Genomic DNA, 12,730 nt, shown 5'->3' with positions numbered 1-12,730 from the left:
TCTCATATGAAGCAGGCCGAGCGGCGTAACTGCGGCTGCGGCTGCCATATGCCCCAGGAGCCTCTGAAAATGTTTCAGAAAAACCACTGTTCTGCTCTTGATAAAATTCAGGCAGTTCAGCACCGACCGGGCGCGATTCTCTGTGAGGCGCGCCGTGTGTTGGACCGAGTCCAGCTCCAAACCGAGAAAAGAGATCCTCTGCACAGGGGCGAGTTTGCTCTTCTCCCAGTTGACCTGAAGACCCAACTGGCTGATGTGCTGGAGCAGCAAATCCCTGTGTTCGCATAACAGCTCCCGAGACTGAGCTAGTATCAGCCAGTCGTCGAGATAGTTGAGAATGCGAATGCCCTGCTCTCTCATGGGAGCGAGGGCTGCCTCCGTGACTTTCGTAAAGACACGGGGTGACAGGGCCAGCCCGAAGGGTAAGACTTTGTACTGATACGCCTGACCCTCGAACGCGAAACGCAGGAATGGCCTGTGTCGCGGCAGGATGGAGACATGAAAGTACGCGTCCTTCAGGTCGATCGCTGCAAACCAATCCTGGGGACGGACACATTGGAAGATGCGTTTCTGCGTCAGCATTCTGAACGGGAGCTTGTGAAGGGCCCGGTTCAGGACTCGCAGGTCCAGGATTGGTCGTAACCCACCCCCTTTCTTGGGTATAATGAAGTACGGGCTGTAAAAGCCGGCCTTCATATCGGCTACCGACACCGGCTCTATCGCGTCCTTGGCCAGCAGGACCGTGATCTCCGCGCGCATGACAGGAGCAGATTTGCTCGACACCGAAGTGTGGCGAATGCCACTGTACTTGGGCGGACTCCGGCGGAACTGAATCGTGTAGCCGAGCCTGATGGTACGGAGGAGCCAGCTGGACGGGTTGGAGAGCACTTTCCAGGCCTCGACGAACCGGACCAGGGGGACCAAAGGTAACACAGGCATACCCGGGGTGGGGCAGCAAGGTGGAGGACAGGGACCCGGCTCGGAAGGCCCGTGGGCGGCCCGAAGCGGGGTCTGAGTGAGCCGTGCTGCACTTACCTGTTCCACGGGGCAACAGAGGATGGGAGAGAAGGCGGATGACCGGGTCCTCGAACGCCTCGTGTTGCCGGCTGGCGAACAAGAGGGGGCTGGGGGGGGGCAAGGCTGTTCCACAGGGTCGCAAACCGCCAGCCTCGCCCTCTTGGGACCCAGGGACGGAGAAATTCGCTCTTTTGATAATTTTGGTACCACTGGACTCCGAAGAGCCAATGGTGGAACGGTAACCATCTGAAGAGTTAGTCCCCCCATCCCTGGGTGGCCTGTCTCAGGAACGTTTCTGACACTCGCCCCCTGGCTGGGCAATGACTGAGACAGACTGGGCGGCCTGCCTGCTGCTGGTTCTACGCTGGGGCCTGGGTGAAGGCTGTTGCGGAGACCCCGCGGAACCGGAGGCAGCGGCAGGGGGGCGCCCTCGGCGACGAACGGGCGGAGGGACTATCCCCGGCGGCAGGGTGGAGGCAACAGCGGGCCGCCGGGATAGGGTGTGTCGGGGAGCCTCCGTTCGAACCTGGGTGGCAGAGAACTGTTGGGCGCAGCTCTCCGCCACGTCGCCGAACAACCCAACCTGGGAAATTGGGGAGTCCAGGAACCGAACCTTGTCCGCATCCGCCATCTCAACCAGGCTGAGCCAACGATGGCGTTCCTGGACCACCAAGGTGGACATCGCTAGACCGACCGCACACGCCGCGACGCTCGTACCCCGGAGGGCGAGGTCAATGGCGGTGCGGAGCTCACTCATGAGCGCCCGATCCAAACTACCCTCGTGCATGTCCATGAGTGTCTTGGCCTGGTAGACCTGCAACAACGCCAAGGCATGCAAAGAGGAAGCGGCTTGCCCGCAAGCTCTGTAAGCTCTGACCGCCAATCCTGACGCGAACTCACAGGCCTGCGAGGGGAAACAAGGATCCCCCACCCAGGATGCAGCGGCCGTTGGACATAAATGAGTCGCAACAGACCGCTCCACTGGAGGGATAGCCTCACAACCCTTCACCGCTCCTCCGACAAGGGTAGTGAGGGAGGAAGAACTACTTAAGTCGTTTTCAGCAGTAAAAGGTGCCGTCCACGACCAAGTAAGCTCTTCATGCACTTCGGGAAAGAGAACCAGCACGGCCTGCCCCGAGATACCAATCATCCAACCGAGACTGAACAGGACACGGTGGAGGGTTCCACTCGAGCCCGACAGCCTCGGCGGCCCGTTTCAGCATAGCTGATAATTCTGGATCCGGCTCGGGCAACATTGAACTCCCGGAGGGAGACAACGCAGCCGAGTCGTCATCTCCAGACATCAGCTCACCCTCCGATGCTGCAATCGACATCCTGTCCTCCAGGGGAGCCCCGAGTGAAACCGCTGGCCCACCCATTACAGATGGACCAGCAGATAACACCGGAGGCTCCAATGGTAGCAGTGGAAGGGAGGGGTGAGGAGCCCACAGGGAATGGTTACCGGGCGGGACATCCAACACTACCCTCCGGTCACCCATCCCATGCAGCACCCGGGGGTGGGGCATGGTAATGGGGACTCGCTCTCCGCGGACGAAGGCGAGTCTCGCCCTCAACACTGCGACAGTCATGTTCCCACAGTGAAAACATGAGCTGTCCACAAAAGCTGTCTCAGTGTGCTGTAAGCCCAAACACGTGATACAACAATTGTGACCATCAGAGAGAGACAGGGAACGACCGCACCCAGAAACGCACGGGCGGAATGACATCTTGAAAAAGACGCAAACGCACCCGTGTTGCTCTTTTAGGAAGTGAAAAACTCTCACCAGTGACGGAGCACACAGGGGAATGACCGCGGCAACACTAACACAGGAATGGTGCACCCTGTGCTAGTGAAGCACTCACTTTCTCGCCCTCAACCGACCGTCAGACAAACAAACACAAACAGAAATTTGGTTGCTGTGAAAACAGCAGTTGAGAGCTTAAAGCTCGCGATCACCGCTGCACTCGCGCTGTAACCACCGACACCAGGAGAGACTTCCCAAAGAAGCGCCGACACACTCGCTCGTTGTACTACAACACTCTTCAGATCCAGACATGAAGCTCGGCTCCGAAGGGAAAGGCAAATGGTGCGTGCATCCACTTCCGTATTTATACCCGCGCTGCGGGGCGGAGTGTGAGATGCAAATCTCGCACGCCAATGTGTATTGGCTCGTTCAATAATACTCGAAGACGATAGGCTCCCTAGCGTGATCCCATTTCAGTCGGCGTCGACTACGTCCGACGTTATCGACTGAAAGGGAACTGTAAATGAATAAAGAAGTGTAAACTTGTTTTGTATTACAAGTTTTCTGAAATGCCATGTTGAAATATGCAAATAATATACAAATATACTCATTTGCATACATTTCCAGATCAAAAATCTAAACAATGACCATGTTCAAAATTCTTGTTTTTTACGGAGAGGATTTTGGATATTTCTTTGTATTACTCAAAAAAATCAGAAAATACCATCAACAGCCAGAAAAAAAAATTGCCATATTTTTTGGACATAAAATGGTGAATGATACAAGAAAAAACTGTAAAAACCTTCTGAATAGATCAGAATAAAACTTCAAAGTTTGGTGTGTGTAAGTGCTAAAGTGATTTGGCTCAGTGCATGAGAAAAAAAACTCCTCTTGACAAAATAAGAGATATTGTATTGTATTGTATTGTAACGGAAATCTACAAATGCAAATAGATAATCCCCCTGTTTCACAGAAAAGGCTTAAGGCTGGTCCAGACTAAGATGCATGTTTGAGCTGTTTTAACATTAAAGGAAAGTAACTTGCACGGACATATCTTAAAATATGACACTGCCATTGTTTTGTCTCAAGATGTTTTTTTTTTCAAAGGCAGGTTTATAAAAGCTACTTAAATGTTGAACTAAGGCTTAATCCTGGCTTAATCTAAGCCCGTTTTGTGAGACCGGGCCCAAAGTGTAATAAAATAAACACTTAAACAAACTTTGTGATGCTTCTTTTTCCACTAGTCTGAAAGAAGACAAAAAGCGAAAAACAGCGCTTTTGCTTGCCTGTAGTGTTTTGCTTTAAAAGCACTTAATAAGGGTCACAATGGTCACAGCACCTCTGATTCTTCTTTAAATACTTTAACGAAAGCCTCTAAATACAGTCTAAATGCAAGTTATTAGTGAACAGTTTGGCCCTGCTCTTGTGAGGAGTCACACTGTGCAAATTGAAGCTTTTCCAACAGAGCTGACATTATAGTATCTGAACCCTATCCAAAAGGGCATGGCAATGAGGCTGGGATTGAGTCGGCTTCGTGTCCTTTCACCATGCGACAGAAAACAAGGGATTTTATGAAGAGAAAACATCATTCTTTGCCATGTTCCAGGACTCCCCTCTTTCTCATGTTGCATAGCTCAGTGTGAGCTAGACTCCAGCCTGTGTATGACACCCACATGTGTGCTTTCTCTCTCTCTGGTGTACAGCTACGAGGATGCTGAAGTTTCTGATGTCATGTTCACAGCACTTCTGTTAATGTGCTTGGAGCAAACGCAACATATTCGCTAAATTAAAAACTAATGAGATTCTGCACATTAGGGAATAAAATACATAAAATGGTGACAATATCAATGGATAATTGACATTATGCTCAGTACACGCATAAATCGCTAACAAGTGTTTCCAAACACATGCAATCACGCTCAAGCCTGGCAAACAAACACCTCCAGCTGCTGGAGTTTGAGCCCTTTGCCAGCTTGCTGATGGGCACATTGTTTGATCTTTTCGATTGTGCAGCTGTAAACTGAATCTGCTCTTATTTAGTGTGTTTATGTCTCATTCACACGTGTTCCCTGATATATGGCACAGATGTGACAGATAAAGGACATCAAAGACTCTGTGCAATGCCAGTAATAATACTGCACTAAAAGAGACACACAATGCAATGCACTTCCTTTTAAACTTGGTTCTCCAAACCAGATCACTTCTGTGGGAATCTAATTAAAACTTTCATATTTTTGTATACTTTCAAAAACATTATTAAACATGTTGTTAACCTTTGTCAACTGACGTGATGTTGTTAACGGAATTCACTGTTAAAGCCGTAAGCTATAGGCTGTAGTAGTAGTAGTAGTATTCATAGCATTCTCAATGTTAGTGGCCTGGCTGGCACAGGCTATTTGAATTTTGCCATCTTTGCTCATGTGCATCCAGTTTTTTTGACAGCCAATCATTGAGCTGCAGTAAAATCATGACGATGCTGACTGGCCAATGGCAGTGATTCACATTTCACATACTTATAGAAATGCCCACATGGTTGGCAAAACAAGGCTTCCTCCGCTGCCCACCAGTTATTTTTACCAAGTATAGTTCTAATGTACTAAAACAGTATGTGGCGAGCAGGACGAGGGCCGTGAGATAATGGCGAGAGGCCAGTGGCTTGATTGCTGATGAGCGACACCTGCGCTACGCACCGGTCTCGTATCTTTCATGGAGGAGCGGAAGCATACAGGAGCGACGATCGTGAAGATCGAGAGAGGACCAGGCCTGGACTATTTTATTTGATGTTTTGTTTTATTATGTGTGGCGGCAGTCGATCGTGAGGTACTGCCGTCTTTACTTTTGTTTTTGTATTTATTTATTTATTTTATTAAAATCTTTGGAATGTTCGCTGGTTCCCGCCTCCTTCCTTCCCTACACTGGTGCCGAAATCCAGGAGGATGGTGGAGCACACTGTTGGAGAGCCCTCGCTGCTTAGGGGGATCGCAGTGCTAAGGAGGTCTGGCAGCACGAAGGAGCGATGACCACCAATGGCTGCCCGAGGCAATGGTGCTGGAGCGATGGAAGAACAGGTGGGACGGAGAGCTCGCTGCCGTGCTCCTGGGTCGAGGAGGGGTGGCTGCCATCCAAGAGGGAGAGGAGAGGTTGCTCCCGTTCGCCGTGGGCCAGAGCCTGTTGCCGTCGGCCATGATGGGGGCGGAGCAGGGAATAGGGGACTCTCACTACCGGCTACCCTCGACCGGAGGAGCCATCGCCGTCCGCCAGGAGGCGGAGGAACCTTGAGCCGTCCCCGAAACGGATGTCCAATACCATCGCATCGCACCGCGAGTGAGTCTCTCAGCTGGTTAAGGACCGAGCAGCAGTGATTATTATTTTTTTTCCTCTCTCCCCTCTCTCTTCTCTGTCGCTACTCATGTTTTCGTCTTCTTTTCTCTCGCCTCGTCTGTCCATGCCCCAGGTACTGCAGCCGCCTTGTCCGGTCCCCCCCCCCCCCCGGAGGAGGGGGGGGGGGGGGTAGAGCGCAGTCTCGGATGTACCCCCAGGCCTCCGAGGGGCGATGGGGGTATGTGGCGAGCAGGACAAGTGACAGCAATCATCCGTAAGGGGCTGCTGTCTTTATTTTCATTTTGTATTTGTTTATTGTTTATTTATTATATTATATTATATTTATTATATAAGTCTTTAAATGTTCACTGGTTCCTGCCTCCTTCTTCTGATAACAACGAACTGTGTTACACGGAGATATTAAATGACCAAACTCAGTATACACCTAATGGACCATGCATATAATATATGGGCATTGCACCCAGGATATGAACACAAATTGCACTAAATTATACGTTAAACTTTTTTTCCATAGAAAATCATTATATAGAAAATTATTAATGTGGCTTAATGTATAAGAGAGTGATATTGGAGCACCAAATTCAGTATACACCTTATTAATAAACAGGCAAGCAAATTAACCCAGAATATGAACACAATGCGCAAAATGCTTCCTTGTGCAATAAATAATAGTCCAACAGTGGAATGAGGGAGGGGGTCTTGGAGGTGGACGAGGAAGAGCTAGCGGATGACAGGACCCTGGAAAAGCCGGCAGAGGAAGAACCGACGGCGGATCCGATAGAGGGAGGAGCAGAGGTGCAGCCTTGGCGGATGGTCTGGGTGGAAACCTTGGGACCGACTGACTGAGGTGGAGCAGGACGAGGTGGACATGCAGGCGGAGCAGAAGGCCCAGGGTGATGCTGCTGGTTTGGAAGGCCTGTGGAAGACTGGGTCAACACCGGAGGGAGCGAGGACCAAGGTGGAGCAAGAGGGAAGAAGGGGCACAGAGGAGCTGAAGGGGTGGAGGACTGAGGCACTGCCGGAGGCACAGAAGTGCACACCGGACTCAAGACGATGATTGATCAAGGCAGAGCTGGGGGATCGAGGGAGCCCTTTGGAGCCCAAGGGAGGACGGACCACAGTAGAGCCGAGGGTGTGCAGAGCCAAGGCGAAGCCGACGAGCTCACAAGCCTAGGTAGAGTCATGGGCCTGGAGGCCCGAGGTGAAGCCAGAGGATCCATCTCACAAGGCGGAGCTGCTGGTGGACAAGCCCAAGGCGGAGCTGGAGAGCTGGAGGGGATCAGCAGCAAGGCCAGAGGAGCCAGCAGAGAGGATGGGGACAGTGGAGGAAGAAGGACTCTGGGGGAAACCAGGTCATCCAGTGGAGGGAACTCGGACAAGGAGAGAATTCAAGGGTGGTGACAAAGGTAGGACCTGGGTCCTCAGACCACATATCAATAAGGTAGTGGCCTGCTCCTGGCTTGGGGATGTACTGGGCCACAAGCACCGCCTCCTGGACGGACCTGGCGTAGGCTCTGGCCGGTAATGGTGGCGGGCTCTGGGCCCGGGACGGACACTGGCTGTAGCACAGGGTGCATGGCGGGCACGGGATCGGGCTCGGATTCCGTGGTGGGCATGGGATTCATCTCAGGATCAGTGGAGGTGCGGGGCTGATGAGCTTTTCCTCCTCTGCCTTGCAGGTACCACAATGATAGATGGTCAAAAGGTCCCAAAAGGTTTGATTTTGATGGTCAAAATCAAAGGTGCCTCGAGGACCTACTCTGGGCTGGCGTAGTAGGCTGATTGAACACACAGAAGGAGCGATGTGTCAAGGTAGTGGTGTGTGTGTAAGGCATGCCAGTTCTAAAAACACTCTTTATTTTAATCCAACCAGGAACAAATAGGAGATCACATGATTAATCATAGTCAGCATAACCACAAAAAGCAAAGACGATAACCAATACACTAGGACAGCAAACTGAGGCCTATAAATACACATAACATAACAAACAAGGGAACTAAACTAAACACAGGAGACCGCAATACATGAGTATAGAAACAAACAAGGACATAATCAGTAACCAAGGAAACTGAAACTGAAAGTGGAGAAACAGGAACTAAAGGAAATGGAACAGAATGTAAAAATAAAAGCAAACAGAATGGAACATAACCATGACACGGCTGTTTTTATTGATTTAAATATACTACAGGTGCTTTATATCAATTCGTGGCTTGAAACAGATGGCCTGTGTGGCAGTTCTTGATGTTTTACCCTCCAGGACTCCACGACAGTCATGTGACTGACAACTATGAATTACGCACACCGTCACAAGTCCTTCATTAGAAACTATCCTGAGCTGTGACGTCAAAGACAGTAGACAGGCAAAATAAATATTTTTCATGATTTTAAGAACCCTCTGAAAAATTGGGCACTGGTAAACATCTACTTTGATATAATTGCTTGAAAAAGGAAATTTGCTCTACTTTTGAATGACAAGGGATAACTAGAGCATACGTAAGCCATGTTTTACTATACTGTGGGTAAGAGGTTTCTCAAGCACAATGTGAAGCGCAAACAACAACAATATGACAAAAGACACAATTTTACAATAAATAGCCACATTTAGTAACAACACATTTAGAGTGGTGATAACTTGCTGTATTAATTCAGAATGTACACTCAGGTGTGTTTTTATTTGTTATTTAACGACACCTTTAAATGTGACATCTGAATCAGAATTAATTATGCATTTCATAATGTTAATTTGACAGGTTGAATCATGAAATATTCTCCAATTTGCCACAACCCGCCCTGAGAAAAAGTGAGACAAATACGTGCTTAATTGTTTTGAATGTGCACTTGTGTTGCATTGTACTTCACTTTTAAAAAGCACTTTTTTAATAATGTAAAATTAAGTTAAGTTTTACTTTAAATTCCATTTTAAATCATTATGTTTTAATAATCTTTTGTTGTGTTTCAAAGAAATACACATATTTTGATGAGTTGACTAACATACTAAAGCTCATGTAAAGCTCTTGATTATAAGTTTAACTGGACTGTGTTATTTAGTATTAAATTTAAAGTGAATATATTTTAAATTTACTAAATAGCAACTGCATTACAAATGTGTAATTAGAAATTACAAATGATGTGTATTTAAATACATGACATACAAGTTTCAATAGAAATGACATTAAAGTATATTTTAGTTTACAATAAATGCTTAGTACATGTGTCAGTACACTTTAACGGCATTTCAAAGACAAAAGAAGTAATTTATGAATTATGAATTTTCAAGATGTACTTAAGTCCTAAGTCCTTAAGTATATTCTTTAAAAGTATATTATTTTCGTAATAAGTACTCTTTTAAAATAATGCTGAAGTGTACTTCATTTTCACAAGGGACAGCTTTCATACTTTGTCACTCTGAAAACAAAGCGTCTGTTAGCCTATTAGACATCCGCACGTTTATTTCTCCTTTACATAAGACACAGTGCTGGAATTTATTTCATTGATTGCAGTGCCGTTTTTTTTAATGCCCACCAAACACAGATTCACTGTGGTGATGATAATGGGCTAATGTTACACTCCTTTCTCACCTGCCCTTCCCAAAGATAAGATCATGCACGTTCCATTAAACTTAGGGCTGCCCTGGGAGATTCTGAAATAGTTTCTAGACGACTTTGTTAAATTTATAACCCCCTGCAATAGGAATAAAATAATGAAAGGAATTAACTGTTATTGTCCTTCTGGGATTTGGCTTGTAAGGCAAGAGTGTCTGTTTCTGCATGGGTGACTTTTTATTTGCTGTAAGACATGTTAGGCAGTTTACAGAGCAAGGGGAAATGGTCTTTAAAGACATGTTTTGAAGAAGGAGATAAAGGGAGGTGCTTTGCAGCTACAAGGGATTGAATCACTTTAGTATAGTATATTAATTCCCTCCTCTGTGGAACGCAAAAGGAGAGATCTAGAAAAATGTCCAAGCTGCTGCTTTCCATAACAATGAATGTCGACCATGGCTGTCAAACAAGATCATCAGTGTCTTAAATTTGTTTTCTTCCTCACATAAAGCTTTGCAGAAGACTTGGAATATATCATAATGGACTACTTTAATGGTACTTGTATGGTCCCCATTGACTTTCATTGTATGGAAGAATGCAGCTTGGACATTTTGATCAATATCTATTTTTTGTTTAAAAATCATTCCGGTTATATAAAATAAATAAAACAAATTATATGAGACCTATAGTGTGTGTGTGTATATATATATATATATAGAGAGTATATATACTGAATATACTGTGTATATATTGATATATATATGGCCAAAAGTGATGTCAGGTATTTGTTTTTAGTGACCCTCCAAGTTCGATTAAACCATCAAAATGTGAGGAAATTATTTTATATTTTTTAAAGATTTTAAATATGAGCGAAGAACAAATCTCTTAACTTGGTTTAGGTATTTATCTGACAAAATGATTTGGTAAAAATGATTTGGCAGGGTTTTTTTACAATGCAAAAAAATGCATAGAAAAACAGAAAGCTCACATGAGCAAGCACAATGACTACAACATAATCAGCTATTAATATTTTGTTTGTTTCCTTGTTTAAAAAAACATATATATATGTATATATATACATACATATATATATTGATTGAATAGCATCATATTTATTTTATTTATTTTACATAACGATCTGGCAAAAAATGTCCGCACAATTAAGTTTCACTGTGTTATAAAAATAAAATAAAAAATCGTAAAATATAAAAATAATAAAAAATAATAACATTAAAAATATTTGAAGGCTGAATATATAAATTCATCACTAGTTTATTGTATAGTATTATGTAGTTTATTTAATTTATTTTATATAACCTGTATGTTTTTTAGATATTTATCCAAAATGTCCAGAAAAAGAAAAGAATATATATATACATCACATATCATTTCTTATTTCTTCTTGCGTTTCAGAAAATATTTTCATGTTTTGAGTAACATGAAATGATGACAGAAGTTTCATTTATGAGTGAATTATCCCTTTCAGATTCCAGTGGGAGATGCTGAAGACTGTTCCTCCATTATTGTGGACACTTTGCCAAAGGGCATCAAAGCACTGGTCCTGCAACATGAACATCAGCAGCAATGTCCTCCCTTCAGCAGAAAATAAGAGCTGTCATCAAATGATGGACCTACAGTATTGCTCAACTGTGATAAAAGCTATTATTAGAAGTGTTTTTCCGGATTGCATGTGGTGGGAGGAGAAGGATGTAGATCAGCGGTACCTGTCCGGGTGTCCCTGAGAACCCTCTGCTATTCGGCCCGGCTGATCCAAACACAGCGCTGGCCCTGAGCCGGCTACACATTCCACAACTTCCAGACAGCTCCAGCTTTATTTTCAGGCAAAACGGCATCAGCGCTCTCACATGACATTCCCAAAAAAGGCTCTGCGGCCCCAGACTACACTGATTCTCTATATGACTTAACCATTGAGGAATTAAAACAACATGAGTTATGTCAAAACCAGTAGAGGAGAGTGGCCAAAGTCTCCAGTGTACTAATGATACGTTGATGACGCTAATAGATACAGTGGGGTCCAAAAGTCTGGGGCCACTATTTTGCATATATATATATATATATATATATATATATATATATATATATATATATATATACATGTACACACACACACACACACACACACACACACACACACACACACACACACACACACACACACACACACACACACACACACACACACATTACTAATGTTAACAAATAAAACCTTATTGTCAAATAAATCAGATTGTCCACTCAGTTCCCATCAGATTTATCCTATCTTCACAAGTTCATTTTTGTCTAACTAGGCAAAAATGAACCTCACAAAATCCTATTATTTTAAAGTCTAACACTTACTACTACGGGCACTTAATAATTCTGAGATTAAAATCACATTTTCTGACAGTCTCTTGCAGCTCAAGGCTATAAACTACACATTAAAATATTCATATTCCAATTAAACACAGTAAAATTACTGCCATAAATATAACCTGACAGCATGCAGGATCAGCCAATAAATGGTCAAAGTAAATCTTTGAAACCTTTAATATTTAAAAACTTTCATTTCCCAAAATCTGCATGAATGTGCCCATTGCTTTCCCCAAAGAGTCAAGATTTTAAGCCGTCTACAGATTACACATTTGAGTTTTAAGCATGATATTGACTGGTTTGCATCATATACGAGTTTACCAAAGGTCTCACGCATTGACTTTTCTCTATGCCCCAGATAAAACAGGAAAGAGGCTCATTTTGATAAATCACTCGGAGTCTCATCCCTAGTTTGAAGACTTTAATTGCACTGGGCATTTATGACCCAATGCATCTCTTTAAGCAGCTCATCTGCATATGCAGCATATCTCTAAGGACACACAATCCAACACTGATTGAAGGACAGTCATTTTCAGCCCAGACTGTAAGCATTTTATTGTAATTGCGTCACTGGCTGTTGTATCAAGGGCCGGCAGATAATTGAACAGTCAGCTGAACATGGGAAGTTGTTGGTAATTTGAGAATTTGATTGCTTTTTCTTGTTATCTCTTAAGTGGCTGTACAGTGAGGTACCTTGAAACAACTGGCACATATTG

Source organism: Siphateles boraxobius, unplaced genomic scaffold (assembly GCF_051911475.1).
Source record: "Siphateles boraxobius isolate OS27281-9 unplaced genomic scaffold, OSU_SipBor_1 7, whole genome shotgun sequence".
In the NCBI taxonomy this organism is placed as follows: Eukaryota; Metazoa; Chordata; class Actinopteri; order Cypriniformes; family Leuciscidae; genus Siphateles; species Siphateles boraxobius.
The sequence above is the reverse complement of the archived record's forward strand: the minus strand, read 5'-3'. Positions refer to the sequence as shown.